This window comes from Macaca nemestrina, chromosome Y, assembly GCF_043159975.1.
Source record: "Macaca nemestrina isolate mMacNem1 chromosome Y, mMacNem.hap1, whole genome shotgun sequence".
Taxonomy (NCBI): domain Eukaryota; kingdom Metazoa; phylum Chordata; class Mammalia; order Primates; family Cercopithecidae; genus Macaca; species Macaca nemestrina.
The window spans coordinates 3,239,355-3,260,453 of NC_092146.1; the positions used below are offsets into that span (position 1 = coordinate 3,239,355).

The window sequence follows — 21,099 nt, forward strand, 5'->3', positions numbered from 1 at the left end:
CTACCATCGCCACTACCACCACCACCACTACCAAAACAATGAAATAAAGTTCAAGATTTCTTGCATTTTATTGTCTTTAGAATATGTCTCACTATTGGTGTATAGACTGTACAAAATTTACTTAATTTAATATTTTCTCTAGTGTGTCTGTTACCAATACCCACAAGTAGGTTAAACTCTTCATTTTCTTGTTGAATTTAAGATACACATGTTTTCTTCTTTTTCAGTTGTCTTATTTGAATGCATGAAACATTTCATGGTCCAGAAGTCAAAATTCTATTAATAGGTTTACTCAAAGTTCTCTACTCCCATTCTTATCCAACTACCTTGTTTTTGTGTCTCCTTAATGTCAACACCTAACACATGGGTGCATCCAGTTTCAGTCTCAATTTTTGTTTATTTTTTTGATTTTGAGATGGAGTCTCTCATTGTCACCTGGGCTGGAGTATAGTGGGGCAATCTTGGCTTCCTGCACCCTCTGCCTTCTGGGTTCACACTATTCTTCTGCCTCAGCCTCCCGAGTAGCTGGGATTATAGGTGCACACCACCACACCCAGCTAATTTTTTTACATTTTTAGTAGAGATGAGAGTTCACTGTGTTGGCCAGGCTGGTCTCAAACTTCTGACCTCATGATCTGCCTACCTTGGCCTCCCAAAGTACTGGGCCTCCCATACGCATGAGCACCGCACTTGGCCCTGAAAGGTTTTGAGATTTATTTAGCTGAGTTTGTAGGAGTTTAGTGCTCTTGTAATTAGAAGAGTTTCTCCAGTGACATAGTGAGAAGAGACGATCCTGGGACCTTTTGGGTTTTCTTGATATTCACATATATTTTGTGTGTGACATAGGAATTGTCAGGATCCTGCAGTGCAATATTTCTTGATCTCCATTCGTGCAAACTGTGGAATAAAAAGAAAGGTGAATTTTAATTCATGTAAACTTTATATGCTTTTTCTCAACCTCAAAAGAAAGTACGTTGCACTAATGAAGCCCTTTTCATGACACAAAGGGCAAATTCTGAATTTCCCTCCCTTTCTCTGTGGTCTCCCCTGTTGCTCCCTGGATCCCAGCCTGTCTCCCCAGGCCTGGAGCTGGGCCAGCTGGGTCTGTGGCCAGGAGGTGGGGTGTAGGTCCTCCTGTGCTCCTCAGCCACAGGTTCTGCAAATTGCAGTCTGTGGGGCAGACTCAATTTCCAGCCTGAGTAAGGACCTCCAGCTAAGAATGGCTTTGACATTTTAAAATAGCCAGGGTGAAAAAACTAAGAGGATTATGTCATGACACATAAAATGATATAAAATGGAAGTTTCAACATTCATACATTTTGATTTTGTCAATAAAAGTTTCTGAGAAATTTATTTTCTTTTTGTATTTAATGTTAACTACATAATATACTTGATTTTGCCTTCCTGCTCACTGAAGCTAAAATATTTACTGTCTGGCCCTTTCCAGAATGTCGCTGATGCCTGCTTGGTGGAATGACAGCTTCCACACAGGTGTAGAAGACCATACATCCCAAGCAGTTATAAATGCCACTCACATTCTCAGCTTTAATGACTTAAAAGAAAGGGTGCTGTTCCCTCCCTTTTGTCCCAGGCAGGCCTCCTTGTTTGTTACACAGTGTTATCACTGCAGAACTCAACAATGCCGTTGCCTGATGGCCATTTCTTTGGGGATGGGAGGGTTGGGGGTCAGTATCTGATCCGACTTGAATGGCTAAAAGTCCGGACTTAGTACCACAGAGCAGGTCACTGATGGTAGGATATTTAGGGTACTGAGTTGCTGGCACCCTCTGCTCAGCTCCTGACAGCAGCATGAAGGATGCTTTCGTGACACCCAGCCTTCAGCGTGGGAGATGGTGGCAGAGGAAACAGGGAGATGTGCAGATGGGTGTGCTGCAACTGTACACATTTGGTACCCACCCGGGGGCACTGGTCTCATTTCCCAGAGTCCCTACATACCTGATCTTGGCTGCTTTTAAATGGAGGTGTGGGTCTGCGATCCCAGAAATATTCCTCTCTGGTTCTGCACCATGCTCTTTACCATAATTGAGGGTATAGGAGCAGGGAAGAAAGATGCAGACAGATGAAAGCAGGAAAATCATTTTTAGAGTCATAGTTAAAAAGATAAAATTAGAGCTTTAATGTAGACTCTATTTCCAGCAATCCATTGTATTCTTTGTTCACAAGCTAAATGAAAATAGTCATTCAAAAATGATAATTATGTAACCTGCAAAAATTTCAGTCAAGGAAGGGAAAAACGGAATGGGGGTTAATACATGACTGTCTCCCAAGTTCCCTCCGTGATTGCAGGGTTTTGGTGTAAAGCTGACAAAACAGGGCCGGGCGCGGTGGCTCAAGCCTGTAATCCCAGCACTTTGGGAGGCCGAGACGGGCGGATCACGAGGTCAGGAGATCGAGACCATCCTGGCTAACACCATGAAACCCCGTCTCTACTAAAAAAATACAAAAAAAAAAAAAAAACTAGCTGGGCGAGGTGGCGGGCGCCTGTAGTCCCAGCTACTCGGGAGGCTGAGGCAGGAGAATGGCGTGAACCTGGGAGGCGGAGCTTGCAGTGAGCTGAGATCCGGCCACTGTACTCCAGCCTGGGCGACAGAGCAAGACTCCGTCTCAAAAAAAAAAAAAAAAAAAAAAAAGCTGACAAAACAAAGGAACTTGTCTTTATTTTTATTTTTGTGAGACAGTCTGACTGTGTCATCCAGGCTGGAGTGTGGTGGTACAATATTGGTTCACTGCAACCTCTGCCTCCTGGATTCAAGTGATTCTCCTTGAGTTATTGTTGTGATTGTTGTTGTTACTGGAAAGCCAAGGGGCTGTAGAGAAATGGTTGCACCATCTATCATATGTCCCTAGAAATTGCACATAGTTAAGTTAAAACCTCACAGAACCCTTTTGCATGAGGCCCAGTGCTATAGTTATTCATAAACAATTTCAGTTTACTTTTCTGAAGGGCAGTTCAATTAAACTTCCATGCTTGCATATCTATACACGGTTTTCATGTGGTCTGTTTGTGGATGACTTGTTTTACCATTTCTTACTCATCAGCTTGAATAGTAGTGGGAAAGGGTTCACACTTTGCTCCCTGTATTGCAGAACAGTGCACGGTCTGGGCATGGCTCTCCAGTAAGGAGCCTTCTAGGGCTCTGATGCTCATCAGTTGTGGTGGTGGTGATGGGGCAGGGGCAGGAGGTTCCTTCCCACTCTGCACCCACCAGAGGACACTTGACAATGTGTGGATACATTTTGAATTGTTGCAGTGGAGGTGGGGTGGGAGAAACATCCTCCCATGTACAAGGCCACCCCTACAACAAAGAGTGATGACCCCGAAATGTAGTGCTGACATAACAAACCCTGTCCTAGAGTACATTTCTTTTCTTTTTTCTTTTTCTTTTTTTCACAGACACATTCTTGCTCTGTCTCCCAGACTGGAACGCAGTGGTGTCATCATAGCTCACAGCAGACTTGAACTCCTGGGCTAAACCCATCCTCCTACCTTAGCCTTCTGAGTTAGCTGGAACTATAGGTGTATGCCACCATGCCCAGCTAATTAAAAAAAGTTTTTTTGTTCACGTATAGTGGCTCATGCATGTAATCCCAGCACTTTGGGAGGCCGAGGTAGGCAGATCACTTGAGGCCAAGAGTTTGAGACCAGTCTGGCCAACATGGCAAAACCCCATTTCTAGTAACAATACAAAAATTAGCTGAGTGTGGTGGTAAGACACCTATAACCTCAGCCACTCAGGAGGCTAAGGAACAGCAATCACTTGAGCCAGGGAAATGGAATTTACAGTGTAAGCAATAGCGCGAGACTCTGTCACACACACAACATTCCTTTTTCTGTTGTTGTTTTTTTGGGGGCTGGGGGATGGTGAGATGGTAGAGATGAGATCTTGCAGTGTTGTGTTGTACAGGCTGATCTGGAACTACTGGCCTCAAACAAAACTCCTACCTTTGCATCACAAAGTTCAAGGATTTATAAACATGAGCCAGTGTACCTGACCATGTTCTAGGTTACCTTTCATTTTGGTAAGTGCCGGGGGAAGTTTGATCTGCCAAAAGATCATCTTCCTGGAGACGACCAAGTTCCTGCACTGCCCAGATATGCAGGCATTTAAATTCTGAAAGGCTCTTGGAAACATGAGGCTTAGATCCCAGAAGCCTCCTGGATGTAGAGCAAATGAGAGCTGGGGGCCTGCTGCCCAGCCCAGCCCAGCCCAGCTAAGTCTTGACTGTTTCTCATATTGATTTTCATTCAGATTCCATCAAGGACTCTCTTGAAGGATGCTGACTCAGGCTGTCTGTCTTACTTCATTTTTTTGCAGGGCAGTAAAGCTGGAACAGAATGTTCCCGGAGGAGGCATTATGAGAATCAGGTCCTGCCTTTGCTAGATGCATCAAGAACCTTCAATTTCTTTTTTTTTTTTTGAGACGGAGTATCGCTTTGTCGCCCAGGCTGGAGTGCAGTGGCCGATCTCAGCTCACTGCAAGCTCCGCCTCCCGGGTTTACCCGATTCTCCTGCCTCAGCCTCGCGAGTAGCTGGCACTACAGGAGCCCGCCACCACGCCCGGCTAGTTTTTTGTATTTTTTAGTAGAGACAGGGTTTCACCGGGTTAGCCAGGATGGTCTCGATTTTCTGACCTCGTGATCCGCCCGTCTCGGCCTCCCAAAGTGCTGGGATTACAGGCTTGAGCCACCGCGCCTGGCCGAACCTTCAATATCTTTACAAGAAGCAGGATAACCAGTTTGTAGAGTACTGTGCTTGTAGCAGAGTATGGCTTCTGTTAACACAGCTTCAGTGTTGCAAAGATCCCCAGCCAGCACGGTCTCGCCTTAATTACTGCTTCAGAACCACAAGTTAACAGTTTAAAGAGTTTTCACAGTAGCTTGAAGTGTGATCTGTGGTATTATGGTCATATCCTTGGACTTGGCCCATGTTACATAAATTAAATTTTTATAAGCAGAATGCCTCTTTCCAAGCCATGTGCTTGCTATTGGGAATCTGATTCCACAGAAAATAGTAGTGTATTAAACATGTTGATTCCAGTACTTACAGTTCTATTCATGTGCTACCGGTATAGTGCATCTAATAAGAAAGAACCGCTTTTTTTTTTTAATCCAAATGTACGTATGTGATCTTAGCTTGAGATATCATTTCTCTGATCAAGAATATTGGCAGATGAAGTTAAGAATTAAAATTTATTTCAATTAACTCAGTTGCAGGATTGCTGTGCATAAGCCATATGCAGTTTCAGCAATAATGAATGAGGTTCCAGTGTGTTTCTTATTGTTTTCAAAAAGGTAGTGAGTAAAATTAGATATTAAAGTGAATTGCATTGTGTGAAGATTGGGACAGATGCCACACATATAGTTCAGATGGTTGCCTGACAGTCCCTGACATATCCTCCTGGCTTGTTAATTTGGAAATTGTTGAACATATTCAGAAGTATACAACACTTGGTATATTTCTGCCTACTCTTCACTCACCTCCAGCTATTGTCAGCTTGTCACAAGTTTGTTTCATCATCTGCTCAGTGTTTTCTGTTTAGAGTAAGTTAAAGCAAATCCCAGACAGCACGTGATTTCACCCATAAATATTTCAGGTTTTATCCCTAATATAGAAGGATTTTTTAAATGATACTGTTATCATTCTGTAATTGTTCCCTGTTTGCCATAACGAATGGCCACAGACTAGGTGGCTTAAAATAGCAGAGATGTATTGTGTCATTATCGAGAAGGTCAGCAGGGTGGTCAGGTGGCAGCAGGGCGGCTTCCTTTTGGAAGCTCCAAGGGAGAGCCCCTTCTATGTCTGTCCTCCAGGTTCTGGTGCCTGCAGGTGCCCCTTGACCTGTGGCTGCATAATTCCCATCTCTGTCTGATAGGAGGACACTGCATTTAGAGCTCACTCAGGCAATAATCCAGAATGTCCCATTTCAGGATTCTTAATTTAATGACATCTGCAGTGGACCTTTTTTCCAGATGAGGTCACATTCAGTCTTTTACTATATAAGGGCATACTCATGGATTCCAGGGATCAGGTTGTGGACTTAATCCTGTTTCTTTGATGCTCCTTAATCCTGTTTCTTTGACGCTCATGGGAATGTGTGAGTTAGGGTCATACAGATTATCTTTGTGCTGTATGGGTTTTTTTTTTTTAATTTTATAATGATTTATTGAGAAAGAAGGTTGATAGCATATACAGGAAAGTGTTATTGATAAATATGAAAAGAAATGCATGTTTTTAGGCCAAGCAGAATGCTTGTAGGAACCAGTGTTCTACATTAAAATTATATATGAACCCCAAGTGTTAATCATCTATAAACTGTATATAGCCATGAATTACCTCTTTGATTGTTGTGAAGATAAGAATGAATACACTATTAACACAGTATATAAATGTTAAGCATTTAGTAACTATAGTTGGCCTCTTTTTTTCTGGAGGCTCAAAGTTGGTTGTAACTGTCAAACCAAGAAAATAATACTAACTACTAGCAACACATAATGCAAAGGAATAATTCCTGTGATACCTGAAGAACTCCCATAAAGTGCTGAGGAAGATGACTGGAGAAAAATGAGAAAAATGAACAAAAGACATAAAAAGTTTTTTTTTTTAATTATACTTTAAGTTCTAGGGTACATGTGCACAACGTGCAGATTTGTTACATACGTATACATGTGCCATGTTGGTGTGCTGCACCCATTAACTCATCATTTACATTAGGTATTTCTCCTAATGCTATCCCTCCACTATCCCTCCACGCAGTCTCCCACGCACCAACAGGCCCTGGTGTGTGATATTCCTCCCTGTGTCCATTTGTTCTCATTGTTCAGCTCCCACCTATGAGTGAGAACATGTGGTGTTTGGTTTTCTGTCCTTGTGATAGTTTGCTGAGAATGATGGTTTCTAGCTTCATCCATATCCCTGCAAAGGACATGAACTCATCCTTTTTATGTGGTTGCATAGTATTCCATGGTGTTTGTCTGCCACATTTTCTTTAACAGGGTCTTGTTCTGTGGCTCAGGCTGTAGTACAGTGGCACCTTCACGGCTCACTGCAGCCTCCACCTCCATAGAAATTTGTAACTGTGTGTTTTATTTTTTTTTCCTGTTTAGACTTTATCACATTATACTGCTTACCTGGCCTAAACAAAATAAATAATTTTGTAGATAAAACCACAAGACAATTGTTTAGCTTACCTATGAGACCAAACGGTTGCATTAGCCAGCATGGGAGAATATTGTGGACAAACATGTGGCTTCATCAGTGAAGATTAGATGTGAAGTCTTTTAAAAATACATTAAAATTTTGGACTAACGATGGTTTGGATGGGACTAATCTCAAGTTGCTTGAGTCTAGAAGGCAAGATAAGAAGTGTTTGTAATTGTTACATAGGGCAGCCCTCCTAAGAAAACTAGGGGTCAGCAAAATTGGCTATTTGTCTAGACTGGTAAGTTGATGGGTCTGAAATAAAGACAGTCTCTTTCCCCAGGGGACATTTGGCAACATCTGGAGACATTTTTGGTATCACCTTGGGGGAAGGATAGTACTGGCATCTGGTGGGTAGAGATCAGGGCTGCCATGCCACATACTGCAATGCAGAGGTCAGTCTGCTCCCACCCCCCACCACTGCAGCCAAGAATGATCCACTCAATGGAAGCACCTCCCCCCTTTCACTGATGTCGCCAGACATTGCCTAATGCCTCTTGCAGGGCGTAATCACCCCTACTTGAAAACCACTGCCCAAAACTATGAGGCTTTGCAATCAGTCACTTAAGCTCCTTCCCTCTGAACTCAGGGAAGGTTCATGACTCCCTCGAGCTGCCTTGGCTTTCTGTAGGAGCACAGATAAAAGCCATCTCTGACACAGGGCCCTAGGTTCTGTGGTTTCTGAGAACCACCATGAGTGAGGATCCCAGGGAAGCCTTTCTGGGTCAGGCTGCTTTAATATTATTTTAGATGCTGATTGAAAGTCAAAAAGGGGGAGGACTAGCACTATGCTGGAGGACCCTGAAGCCTGGATGGCTCATGGTTTCCTATAATGCTAACCATGCCTGGAGTATCTAGTTATAAATAATTGTGCTGATGCCATAAATGTTTTACATTGGTTCTCAGGTATGCATACAAAAAAAGTCATGAATGCACCTGTTGGCAAAGGAAGAGAGCTGAGACCTAAGTGGAAAGAAGACTCAGGAAGAAACAAGTTAGAAACAAATTTCAACATTGACAGAAAAAGAGAAAATGAGTCCAAAAGACTTCAGCTTTAGGAATATCTGTCTAAGGACAAAAGTACAGAAAAACTTGAGCCATAGGGAGAAGTAGGGGCAGGGCGTTGAAGTACCTGCTGTTCACCCTAAACCCAGCATGCTGTTCACTGCTTTCTTTTAGGGAGTGGTTATAGTGGTCTGTTTCAGAAGATTCAAGTCTACACCGCCTCTGCCACTGAAGTTCCTTTTGACCATGCAGATATCTTTGCCTTTCATCTCCTTCCTAAAATGCTGTGAGCAGTTTTCCTCCTGGAGGCATTAATTGGGAGTGGCAATGAATGCCCAGTTCTTCACAGTCCTTTGGCCCACACGCATTTCTAGCTGCCCACAGGCCAAACTGGATTCTAAACGCCAAAAGCTACAGACACTGACAGAGTGTTTTTGAAAAGAAATAAATGCATGAAATACTCCAAATGTATGGGGAATATTTATACCCAGAAGTCCTTGAGCCAAGTGTGTCCTTAAGGAACAGTGCTGCCAGACAGCCATTAGCATGGTTCACTCCTGGTGGTGCAAGGATGTTCTCCTTAGATGTGAGCTCTGATGTTCTACTGACATGTGTGACCAAGAAAGCAATGATTAGGCAGCCCATAACCCTGGCTCCAGTATTGTTAAGGATGGCCACTGATTGGGCTACATGCATTAGTCAGTGTCATTATTTGTTACGGACTGAGTTGTGTCTACTTCAAAAGAGAAGTATTTAAGTCCCAGTCTCTTGTATCTCAGACTATGAGCTTATTTGGAGGTGGGATCTTAACCAGCTTAAAGGGAGGGTGACTGGCATCCTTAGAAAAAGAGAAAATTTGGACACACTCATATAGGGAAATGGCCATGTGAATAGCCACCTCTAAGCCAAGGAGACAGGCTCAGAACAGATTTTCTGTCACTGTCCTCGGAAGGAACTAACCCTCCCAAAGCCTTGATCTCTGAATTCTGCATTCCAGAACTGTGAGAGAGTAAGTTTTGATTGAGCCACCCCACTTTTGGTACTTTGTTATGGTGGGCCTATGAAACTCATCTAGTGTTACTAGTCTTTCACACATATTTCAGTCCATGAAATGCAGCCAGCACAGGAATGCTTCAACTTACGAAAATGGAGAAGAGAAAGAATATTGTGCTTCAGCTAGTTTTCTCATTATCCAGAAAAGAAAAAACTCTGACCTCTGAAACCTTGGAGAATGTCTTCTTAAGATGCCAGAGCCCGTATGTCTGCCTGGTCCATGCAGAGCCTATACTTTTGCCTGGTCCAGGTGCATGCCACACTGGGCATCACCTCTTTCTGCCCAAGTGGCACTGGATGATGTCGAAGACTGGCTAGATCTGAATGGTTTCCATAAATAACTCATGCTGTTTCTGGTCACTGAAGAAAGAGGAAGCCAAAGCCATGTGCGTAAGTTTGCTGTGGCTGCCATAACAAAGTTCCACTAAGGCAGCTAAAACAATAGACATTTATCGTATCCCAGTTCTGGAGGCCAAAAGTCCAGAATCAAAGTGTTAGCAGGGCTGCTTCCTCCTGAGGGCTACAAGGCAAGATCTGTTCCATGCCCGTCTCCCAGCTTCTGGCGGTTGCTGGCAGGCTTTGGTGTCCCTTGGCTTGTAACTGAATGACCCATATCTCTGCCTTCATTTCCACATGGCCTTTTCCCTGTATTCGCCTCTGTGTCCAAATTTCCCTTTTTGTAAGGACAGCAGTCTGACGTAAGCCTATCTTAGGTCAGACCTGTCATAACCAGTTTACATCTGCAAAGACCCTATTTCCCAATAAGGATTCAGTCTCAGGTGCCAGGGGTTAGGACTTCAGTATACCCCTTGGGAGGGGTACTCTTGAACTCATAACACCATCAATTAAAATGTTCTGCCTTCTCCCTGTAAACATTGCCACCAGCTTAGGAAAAGCTGCTGGGGTGCACTTGGTGGAGGAGGGTCTCTTTCATCAGGGCAAGGTCATTGCAGTGAAAATGAGAGAGAAACAGAGGCACACAAAAGCATATGGATTTCCTTGGCAGAGGTGACCAGCCTGGAGTTAGTGTTTTATTTTGCCCTTGGCTGTTTTCCATCCCTCTGGCCCCCAGGTGGGCAGTAAGAAATCCCAGTAAATGAGATCCTTGAAACTGCAACTTGACTTGGAACCACGTGTTTATTTTAGATAGAAATATTGACAATTTTTGTTTATGAAAACTCAAAGGCATCATCACAATATGATTTTTTTTCTTTTTCTCATTATTTCATGCAGATGCTGTCTTCGAGAGAAGTGATTATGAGCACAGTGATATTCTATACTGTGTACAGCTGTCAGGTATAGAACTGTCTAGAATGGCTCATGTTACCATTAAACTTCAGTTATGTGAACTCAAGGTTTTGAAATGTAAAATGAATGATGATTAGATAGAAATCCTGGCTGTGTCCTCCAAGTTCCTTTCCTTTTCCTTCCTTCTCTTCTCTTCTCTTTTCTCTTCTCTTCTTGTAGATAGGGAATATCTGCATTTCAGCTTAACTTGCCACCAGTGTTCTGGTATCTTGACCATGCTGAATAATTTTCAGCCACACCTTGTTATCTCTTAGAAGCCCTTCTTTTTTAAATTTTAATTATTTTAATCTTATTTTATTTTAAATCCCACAATGAGCAGGATATTCAGGCTTGTTACATAGGTAAATGTATACCATGGTCATTTGCTACATCTATCAGCCCGTCACCTAGGTATTAAGCCCAGCATGCATTAGCTATTTGTCCTGATGCTCTGCCTCCCCCCACACCCCTACACCCAGCCCCCAATATGTGATGTTCCCCTCCCTGTGTCTGTGTTCTCATTCTTCAGCTCCTACTTATGAGTGAGAACATGCAGTGTTTGTTTTTCTGTTCTTGTGTTAGTTTGCTGAGGATGATGATTTCCAGAGAAGCCCTTCTTGATTCTCAGATATGGGGCTCAGAAAGCTTTGTCATGGGAGGTTATGAATTAGGCAACATGAAAATCAGATCATAACAGTGGCTGGTCCTGGCTGCAGGGTTCATCTGCCCGGAGTAGCTTGAAGTTGAATGTTAATATATGTATTTAAATGGCAGTTGCTTAATTAGGTAAAGTGAACAGGTGATTTTCTTACACTAAATGGATGATGAGTATTGGGTAGAGTTGTCTAAAATTTCTCTACCTTTTGCCCATATACAAATATATTAGATTTTACTTCTTATGCTATATATGCTATTTTAATAAATGATGATGGACTGAGTTTTCTCCCTTTTGGAAATGTAAGGAAAGTCTCAATGATTTTAAGTATCTTACATTTTATAATAGTGATAGAATGTAGAATTCCTAAAATCAAACTGAGTTCTTGATTAAATATTGAAAGGCTTGTCTTCATCCACCTGGGAGCAGTCATTGTGAACAAGCCCCAGTGCATAAATCATTGAATGATACATTGAAGTCTCCAAGTAAAGGAAGATTTGTTTGTTTTTCAGACATCTGGAAGGTGAGCATCAAAGCAGGTGAATGGCTGACTCTTGGATTCAGGCTTCCCTGAAGTATATCTTTCTCCTTTAAAAGAAACTGTGGCATAGTTTTTAATTAATTCTTCAGGAGGACTCATTACTGGGAATGGAGAAAAAGCTCATTATACTAATGGTTTCACATCTGTTCTGTGGTTTAGTGCCACAGGCCCCTCAGGTCCAGGCTAAACCGTTGTTCCAGGATCTGTTTTATTGATCTGAAACCTACCCACCACCTTTTTAAAGAATAATTTGTTTTAGAATAATTATCTAATGATGTCATACAGAATAACAATTGTACTGTTTTAAAAGATCTGTAAATGCATGTATGCTCATGTGTATAGATAAAACAGTTGCATATACAAATGTGCTTTTTTATGTGTGTGCATTTGTGGACAATAGTTTGTCATCACTGAAATATCAAGTCCATGATTTTTGATCTTGTACACTCTCACAGCATACAGAGGGAGATGGTGAAGGCACGCTCGACCTGGGCTGAGCCTGGTAACCATCTGGAGGGGACTGCAGAGGTTGACACACAGAGCCAGAGCTCAGCAGAGGGACCTTTTCCTACCTGCAGTTTCTTTGGAAGAGTAGGGTTCAAGCTTACAGTGTTGGTGGTGGTTTGTTTTCTGAGGCTGCTATAGCAACGTTGCCACCAACTGGATGGCCTAAAACATGAATGGTCTGCCAGTTTTGGTGGCCAGAAATGCAGAATCAACACAGGGCCAAGTTCCCTCCAAGGAAGATCCTTCCTGCATGCTCTTGCAGGTCCTGGTGTTGCTGGTGATCCTTGGCTTGAGGGCCATCTCTGGCCTCGGTGGCCATGTGACCTCCCTGAGTATCCCTGTCTTCTTTCAAGGACAGCGGTTGTGGTAGATTATGGCACCACCCTACTGCAGTTTGTCCTCCTCTTACTTTAACTAACTGCATCTGCAGTGGTCCTTTCTGCAAATGAGGTTCTGAGGTGCTGCAGATTAGGACCCCAGCATGTCGTTTTGCAGACTCAGGTCACCCCATAACAGTAGCTACGTCCCACCCCATCGCATACCACCCTTCTCCTGATTCCGCTCGTGTACTCCAAGGTGATTACGTAACCATACATGACCCAGGCCCACTGGCCATTAGACACTTTGGCAGGGTGGCTGAAGAAATTCTTTGTGCTGAGTAAAATGAATGTGTAATAAGGCAGTACTCTGAGGGCAGGGTTGCGTGAAAGGGCAATAGAATCATGGGTCCTGATAAACAGAAGCCTGTTTAGCAGCAAGGTCAAAAGCCAGATGCAGAAGTAGAAATTATCTGGGTAGACTTAAAATTTATTTGTTTATTTTTTATTTTGAGACTGTGTTTCGCTCTTGTTACCCAGGCTGGAGTACAGTGGCGCAATCTCAGCTCACTGCAACCTCTGCCTCCCAGGTTCAAGTGATTCTCCTGCCTCAGCATCCCAAGTAGCTAGGATTACAGCCATGTGCCACCGCTCCGGGCTAATTCGGGGTAGATTTTTTATTTCACTTTTTTTTTTTGTTTGCCGGGGGAATGCCAGCTGTTCTCTTAACAGAAGGGCAGTTTTTGAAGAAATTAAGCAGCACTTGATGTGGATTGTCATAAGCTGTCTCTCCCTCAAGAGGTAACTTCTCATGTTTGCTGGCTCAGAGGTGCAGGGAGATGTCTCTGATGTGTAGATGTCTGAGTTTGCAGCTCAGGTTAGCTTTGGGTCTGGGACCCTGCTTTTGACCACTTGGTGTATGTGGGCTGTTTTTCCATGTGATGGGACAGGGGAATGCTGTGAACATGGCTGCTGTTCCACTTGGGATGTTGGCTGAGCACTGCTGGCCTGTGTGCCTGGAATCCTCTCTGATTCAACTATCTAACATTAACTGAGAGGTCACAGTCACCAACAGAGCTTCTGAGACCGGCACTGTTCTGGCCAGAGAGTCAGGAAGAGAAGACATTTTGCTCTTGTGTCTGGAATCAAAGGTCTTTTCCACTGAGTCTTGTGTGGTTTTCTCAGATAGAAATACTCTCTTAGGAGAGTCTTGGGTGCCAAGTGAAACATCTTTCAAGATGCCAAGTGAAATATCTTTCTTTTCAGGGAAATGTTAAACCAAGCAAACATCTGCTAAGAAATGTACTGTATTTGAAAGTTCTTGCTGGGCATTGTGGCTCACGCCTGTAGTCCCAGCACTTTGGGAGGCCGAGACGGGTGGATCACCTGAGGTCAGGAGTTCGAGACCAACCTGACCAACATGGAAAAGCCCCATCTCTACTAAAAATACAAAATTAGCTGGGCGTTGTGGTGTGCACCTGTAGTCACAGCTACTTGGGAGGCTGAGGGAGGAGAATCTCTTGAACCCGAGAGGTGGAGTTTACCGTGAACTGAGATCATGCCTTTGCACTCCACCCTGAGCAACAAGAGGGAAACTCCATCTCAGAAACAAAAAAGAAAATTCTCAGTGTTAGGTGAAGCCTTGACCCTGGAATTTTCTCTTTTGGTGGTGGTGGCATCATATGGTAAACAAGTGACATGACTCAGGGCCCTGCAGGATCAGCTTCCAGTGGCACTTGTGAAGGTAGGGAATATGATTTCACATTCTCATTAGAACCCACACACGAGATTCAGTTTGTTTTAGAGTATCTGTCAGTTCCACCCATCTTGGGGAAGATGTCACAGTCATAAACAAGCTAACCACACAGAAACTGGAATTTCACTTTGGAGGAAGAACATCTAAATTCTGTTACATGAGGTAAATACCGGTAGTTTAAAGCCACAAAGGATCTCTTTCTTTCACGTAAAGCTGCTCTTCTGTGCTCATGCAATATGCTAGAACAGCTGCTTACATTTTTATGTCAAGAATTTCAGACCAGGTGTGGTGGCTTACATCTGGAATCCCAACACTTTGGGAGGCCAGGGCAGGTGGATCACTTGAGGCCAGGAGTTTGAGACCATCCTGGCCAACATGGTGAAACCACATGTCTACTAAAAATACCATAATTATCTGGTTGTGGTGGCAGGTGCCTGTAATCTCAGCTACTTGGGAGGTTGAGGCAGGAGGATCACTTGAACCTGGGAGGCAGAGGTTGAAGTGAGCCAAGATTTTGCCACTGCACTCCAGCCTGGGTGACAGAGCAAGACGCTATCACCAAAACAAACAAACAAAAAAACAAACAAAAAAGAAATTTGCTAAAATAAATTAGAGATTTATTTTATTTAGGATTTACTTTATTTAGGATTTATTTAGGATTTACCTCATCGTAAATCAAGAACTTCAGGCAGGGGCTTTTCTTCTAATAAAAAATGTCATTTATTCCATTTAGACATGTAAATGCTTAGGTGAGCAGAACAAATTATTCTCTGGAGATATAGGGGGAAAAATCAGTGTGGTGGTTTCTATGGCTGCATGAATCTGGAAGGTAAATTATTAACCTACTAGACTAAAATTTCACTGAAGACTCCTTTATGTGGCAGTCTGTTCAATAGTGGTTTTGTTTGCATGCTTGCATGAAGGCAGACAAGGCAAATTAAACAATTATTGGCTTGGATGGGGGGCAAATGCATTGGATTAGTTTCTATGACACGTACTCTCATTACCACCAGTGCACTCCAGTTTCAGCCTCTGTATCAGGTATCTATTGATTGCTCTGTAACAAATGACCCCAAAACTCAGCAGGTGAAAACTACAAACACCGATGATCTCACACAGGTTCTGAGAATCAGGAATCCAGGCGCAGCTTAGCCAAATGGTTCTGGCTCAGGGTCTCTCACAAGATTGCAGCCTGTGCTGCAGCCTTTGAGACCTCATGTGGGCTAGAGGATCAATTCCAAGCTCAGTAAGGATATCACAGCAGCAGAAGTGATGCAGCATCATGTGTAGCAATTCTGTTGGTCCCATGGACCAACCTGGTAAATGTGGGACAGGCTGGTACTGGAGTATAAATTCCAGAAGCCTGGGCTCTTGCATGCCGTCCAGGAAGCTGCCTGTCACATTCCTGTTTGTCTTTTGCATGCATAAATTGGGACCTTGGTTAGAGAATAGCTCCTGTTGAGTCCGTAATCATCTGTTAGAAAATGCTAGGAAAAGTACTATCCCCCCCCGCCAAAAAAAAAGAATTAATGAATCACATACCTATTTTTTACTCTTAATTGTATTCTTTTTTTTTTTGAGACGGAGTCTCGCTCTGTCGCCCGGGCTGGAGTGCTGTGGCCGGATCTCAGCTCACTGCAAGCTCTGCCTCCCGGGTTCACGCCATTCTCCTGCCTCAGCCTCCCGAGTAGCTGGGACTACAGGCGCCGCCACCTCGCCCGGCTAGTTTTTTTTTTTTTTTGTATTTTTTTTAGTAGAGACGGGGTTTCACCGTGTTAGCCAGGATGGTCTGGATCTCCTGACCTCGTAGTTTTCCCTCCAATCAAATCTAGACAGTTACTGAGCCCCCTAGTGGTCGAGCCTCCTCAGCGCCCACCTGCACCGTAAATTAGTGTTCATCTTGCTAGTTAATTTCACAACCACTGCTGCATCTCTTTGCTCCTTCTGCCTCAAGACATGTAGGAAATGTTGGCATTTCCCTTTCAAAAGGACGAAACAATTGAATAACCTTCTTTACAGTCTTTTGTGCACAGTTAACAAGTTAATGATAATATTTTTATCCAAACAAATGTTCACCAAGTTTACATTTTCCCTTTTACTGATGATTTCAGTCCCTTTGTTGGTCTTGACTGTCACAGCACTAAGATCATTCATCCATTTGTTTGTTGGGTAGATGTTTTTTGAATACCTGTGGGTGTGAGGCACTGGTCCCGGAAGACGGGGTCATGAAGACAGAGCACAGTCCAAAGGGCAAACAATTTTCTCAACAGTGATTTGAGGCCCATGAGATTTGAACAAATGAGCCTCATGAGAGCAAGTTCTGGACACTCGGCCTGCCTTACTGGACATATTGCAGGTTCCTAAGATTTTAGAGTTGGCAGGGAATCTTTGAGATTCACTTGTAGCTCTTACATGTTATAGACAAGGCAGATGTCCACTGAGGCATGGCTTCTTCTAGTGGAGAGCTGAAGGTGGGATGAGGCAGTGGTGGCACGGGTACCACCTCACCTGGGCACTTGTGTTACCTGGAAACAAGGCAGAGCCTTGCTTTGGCATGCAGCTTCGTGGTAGCAACATGTTTTTGTCTTCACAGTGACATGGCCCTGGCTCTGAGACTCAAGGCTTAGATGGCAGCCCCACTTCTGGCTTTCATTTTTCCCTGGAGAGTTCTCACCTTCCATGCTTTCCAAGTCTACCTGAGATAGGCAACCAAAATTTCCTAAGGCAGGAAATAGTTGAAAATAGAAGTAGAATGTGAAAGACAATGACTTCCTTTTGTTTTCATTTTTTTTCTTTTCTTCTCTCTCTGACTGTGTTTTTTTCTTTCCTCATCACCCACAAATAGCATCTACTCATTTAAGCCTTTCCTTCCCTTATTCTCTTCCTTCCTCCTTACCTTCTTTCCTTTCTTCCTTTCTGCCTCCCCGCTCCCTTCCCCTCCCCTCCCCTCCCCTTCCCTCCTTCCTTACTACCATCTTCTTTTTTCCCTGCCTCCCTTCGTGAATCATTTTCCTGGCCATAGACTTCAGAAAATCCTTGGAGAAATGGCTATATATCACTACACTGGGTTCCTTTCAGGGCTCAAGATTCCAATTTTTTTTCAGTATTTTGCTCCTACAGACTAGGAGTCCTCTTCATGCTACAATGTGCACTGTGTACAAAACAGCTGTTCTTCTCCACATAGATGTCTTTCACTCTGAACTCGGTGTCATGGGGCATGTGTGTGCCCACACGTTGCCAGTTTCAGCTGTGGGCAAACAACCAATATTCTCTTACCAAGATAAACATACAAGGAAAGCACTCTGTCTTTGTGCAGCATCATTTGCATCCTATAAAATAATGGCTTCTCCTTAATGCTGACCTGTCTTATGGGTAGTTTTTAATTAGTTTCAAACAGAACCTAATGTGGCCACTAATATTCCACTTGCTAAAACAAGGACAGTCAAGTTCGATCTGCCATCATTGGTTACATGCATGCAGTCATCCAGTGCTGTTTGCCTAAGCATATGTAGGCATAGATTGCCCAATGCTGATTCCCCAATGCTTCTAAGGGGCAAGACTTAATTAAATCTTAAAGTGACTGCTGAAAATTTAAGGATCAGGAAGTCATGTCTAAAACAGGAGTGATTATAATAATAATAATAGCAGTGACTAAGACTAATCCTGGTTCAGGCTATTTACTTATTTTTTTTTGAGACTGTCACTTTGCCACCCAGGTTGGAGTGCAGTGGCATGATCTCAGCTCACTGCAGACTGTGCCATCTAAGTTCAAGCGATTCTCCTGTCTCAGCCTTCTGAGTAGCTGGGATTAGAGGTGCCCAGTACCACACCCGCCTAATTATTGTATTTTCAGTAGAGATGGGGTTTCACTATGTTGGCCAGGCTGGTCTCAAACTCCTGACCTCAAGTGTTCCACCCACCTCAGCCTCCCAAAGTTCTGAGATTACAAGCGTGAGCCATCATACCCAGCCTCTGGCTCAGACATTTTCTTTGGGGTCACTTGGTTTTAATTAGTAGCACTCTGGGATTTGAATGGTGCTGTGCTGTTGCCCACAAAGCCCATCAGTGGCACCATTGTCTGTGTCCTTCAGGACAGGCTGTTACAGAGGGTGGCTCAGGTGTTGGCATAGTCATCCCTATTTTATTATAAGTGAGGGAAACTCAGCCCAGATCCTCTGGGGAACCCTGTGAGCTTGTAACTCCACATGCAGCCCACCATGTCATTGGCCCCCAAATTCAGAGATACAGAGGGCACCGAGGTGTAAGGCTGTTGGCTAGTGATGTGAGCCACTTGTCAATCACGTGGGCATTCTGAGGCTCACAAACATTAACCTGGACCTTGGTCAGGTATCTCACAGAACCTACAGTAATTGAATCTGTTAAAAATAACTTCAGGCCGGGCATAGTGGCTCACATCTGTAATCCCAGCACTTTGCGGGGATGAGGTAAGTGAATCACGAGGTCAGGAGATGGAGACCATGCTGGCTAACACGGTGAAACCCTGTCTCTACTAAAAATACAAAAAATTAGCCGGGCGTGGTGGCGGGTGCCTGTAGTCCCAGCTACTCGGGAGGCTGAGGCAGGAGAATGGCGTGAACCCGGGAAGTGGAGCTTGCAGTGAGCCGAGGTTGCACCACTGCACTCCAGCCTGGGCGACAGAGCAAGACTCTGTCTCAAAAAAAAACAAAAAAAAAACAAAAAAAAAACTTCAAAGACAGAAAATTGGTTTTTGTTCACTAGATATGGCTAGTCTTCACCTACAATGATTGGGGTTTTTAATTTGTTTCACACTGGTCAAGGGGAAAAAATAAAATATGTTACAGGTAAATAATTAAAAATTTTCATACAAGATGAATCATGTGGCCCCCCAAAATGGAAACTCTCCATATATTCATCTTGCCATCTACAATTCACAAATTGTAAAGCCTGCTAGATTTGCAGTGTCCATTAGCAAGAGAATGGGAGCTACACATGGAACTTACACTTTCCTAGCAGACACAGGAAAAGAGTAAAAAGAAGCAGGTGAAATTTACATCACAATATCTATTCGGCTAGGCATGGTGGCTCACACCTGTAATCCCAGCACTTTGGGAGGCTGAGGTGGTGGATCATGACCATCCTGGCTAACATGGTGAAACTCTGTCTGTACTAAAAATACAAAAAATTAGCCTAGCGTGGTGCTAGGAACCTGTAGTCCCAGCTACTTGGGAGGCTGAGGCAGGAGAATCACTTGAACCTGGGAGGCAGATGTTGCAGTGAGCCAAGATCACATGACTGCACTCCAGCCTGGTCGACAGAGCGAGACTCTGTCTCAAAAAAATAAAAAAATAAATAAATAATCAATTGTACTGTGTATTAAACGCATATTGCAACACCTATATTAATATATAATAATGTCATAATATGTTTAACCCAATATGTCCAAAATAGTATGATTGCTTCAAGCAATTCCTATTTTAAAAATTATCCATAAGATAGTTTATGTTCTTTCTTTTTTGTACAAAGTTTGCAAAATCCGTTGTGTTCCTTGGTCAGTGCAGTCTGAGATCTCAAAACTCCAGCACCTGTTTGATATTATGCTAATATAATTAGCCTGGGGTGTTAGATGTATGCTTGGAATTCCAGCTACTCAGTAGGCTGAGGCCAGAGGATCACTTCAGCCCAGGAGTTAGGGGCTGCAGCAAGCTATGATCACACCATCGCATGTGACAGAGCAGGACGTTGTCTCATGAAATAAACAAAAAATGAATTGGCCAAGAGAAGTCAAGGTCATCTATCTTGTAAGGGACTCAGGTTCTCAGTCTGTATTGTTTTTCTCTTCCTCACAGCATCCCTTAAGATAACAATTATGCCAGGAGTGGTGGCTCACGCCTGTAATCCCAGCACTTTGGGAGGCCGAGGTGGGTGGATCTTGAGGTCAGGAGATCCAGACCATCCTGGCTAACACAGTGAAACCTCGTCTCTACTAAGAATACAAACAAAAATTAGCTGGGCATGGTGGTGCGTGCCTGTAGTCCAGCTGCTTGGGAGGCTGAGGCAGGAGAATCACTTGAACCCAGGAGGTGGAGGTTGCAGTGAGCCGATATCTTGCCACTGCACTTCAGCCTGAGTGACAGAGTCAGACTCTGTCCAAAAAAAAAAAAAAAAGATAAAAATGATTATTCCTATTATTACTTAAGGTAAAAGGTCTCAAACAGATGAAATAATTGGACCAGGACTATAGAAACTAGTAAGAATTGGAGCCTGGTATTTGGCCCAGGACTGCCTTCTTTGACACTGGCCAAAAAGCTGCAATCTCCTTTGATATAGAAGCTTACTTCAAGCTTTGTTTATGTGGTAAAAACACCCCAGGGCTCCAGAAACTGAACATTTGGTTCTACCTCCAGCAAAGTACATTTACAAAGTGGTACTGCAGGTGATGATCCTCGTTTGCCTGTTTCTGGGATTGCTAAGGCATAAGCACTCTCTGGGTTTCTGACTAGGAAATCATTCCTAGCTATGGATAGTGATCCTCATTCACCTGGAATCTGGGATTGCTAGCCATAAGCACTCTGCGAATACCTCGGTTTCACAAACTCATTTGTAGCTGTAGATCGAATGCTTCACTTCTTTTCCCATGTGTTATATGAGGCCTTTTCTTTTCTTTTTTTTTCTTGAGACAGAATCTCTTGCTGCCACCCAGGTTGGAGGGCAATAACGTGTTTTATGGGTTCTGAGTATTCCTGTTGGCTGGTGAGGTGAATTTCCATTTGGTGAAG

General features: G+C 43.4%; 1 protein-coding gene across 4 annotated transcripts in view; it reads left to right on the forward strand.

The window, feature by feature from the left end:
• LOC139355401 (transducin beta like 1 Y-linked) overlaps nt 1–21,099 on the forward strand; it is a 221,549-nt gene that overhangs the window by 100,094 nt on the left and 100,356 nt on the right. The window contains exon 1 of one of the 4 annotated variants that reach the window (XM_071089494.1): nt 10,507–10,574. The exons of the other annotated variants lie outside the window; for them this stretch is intronic. The gene's annotated coding sequence lies outside the window, so the exon portion shown is untranslated. Of the gene's footprint in view, nt 1–10,506; nt 10,575–21,099 lie in introns of those variants that run through there. 4 annotated transcript variants of the gene reach the window in all.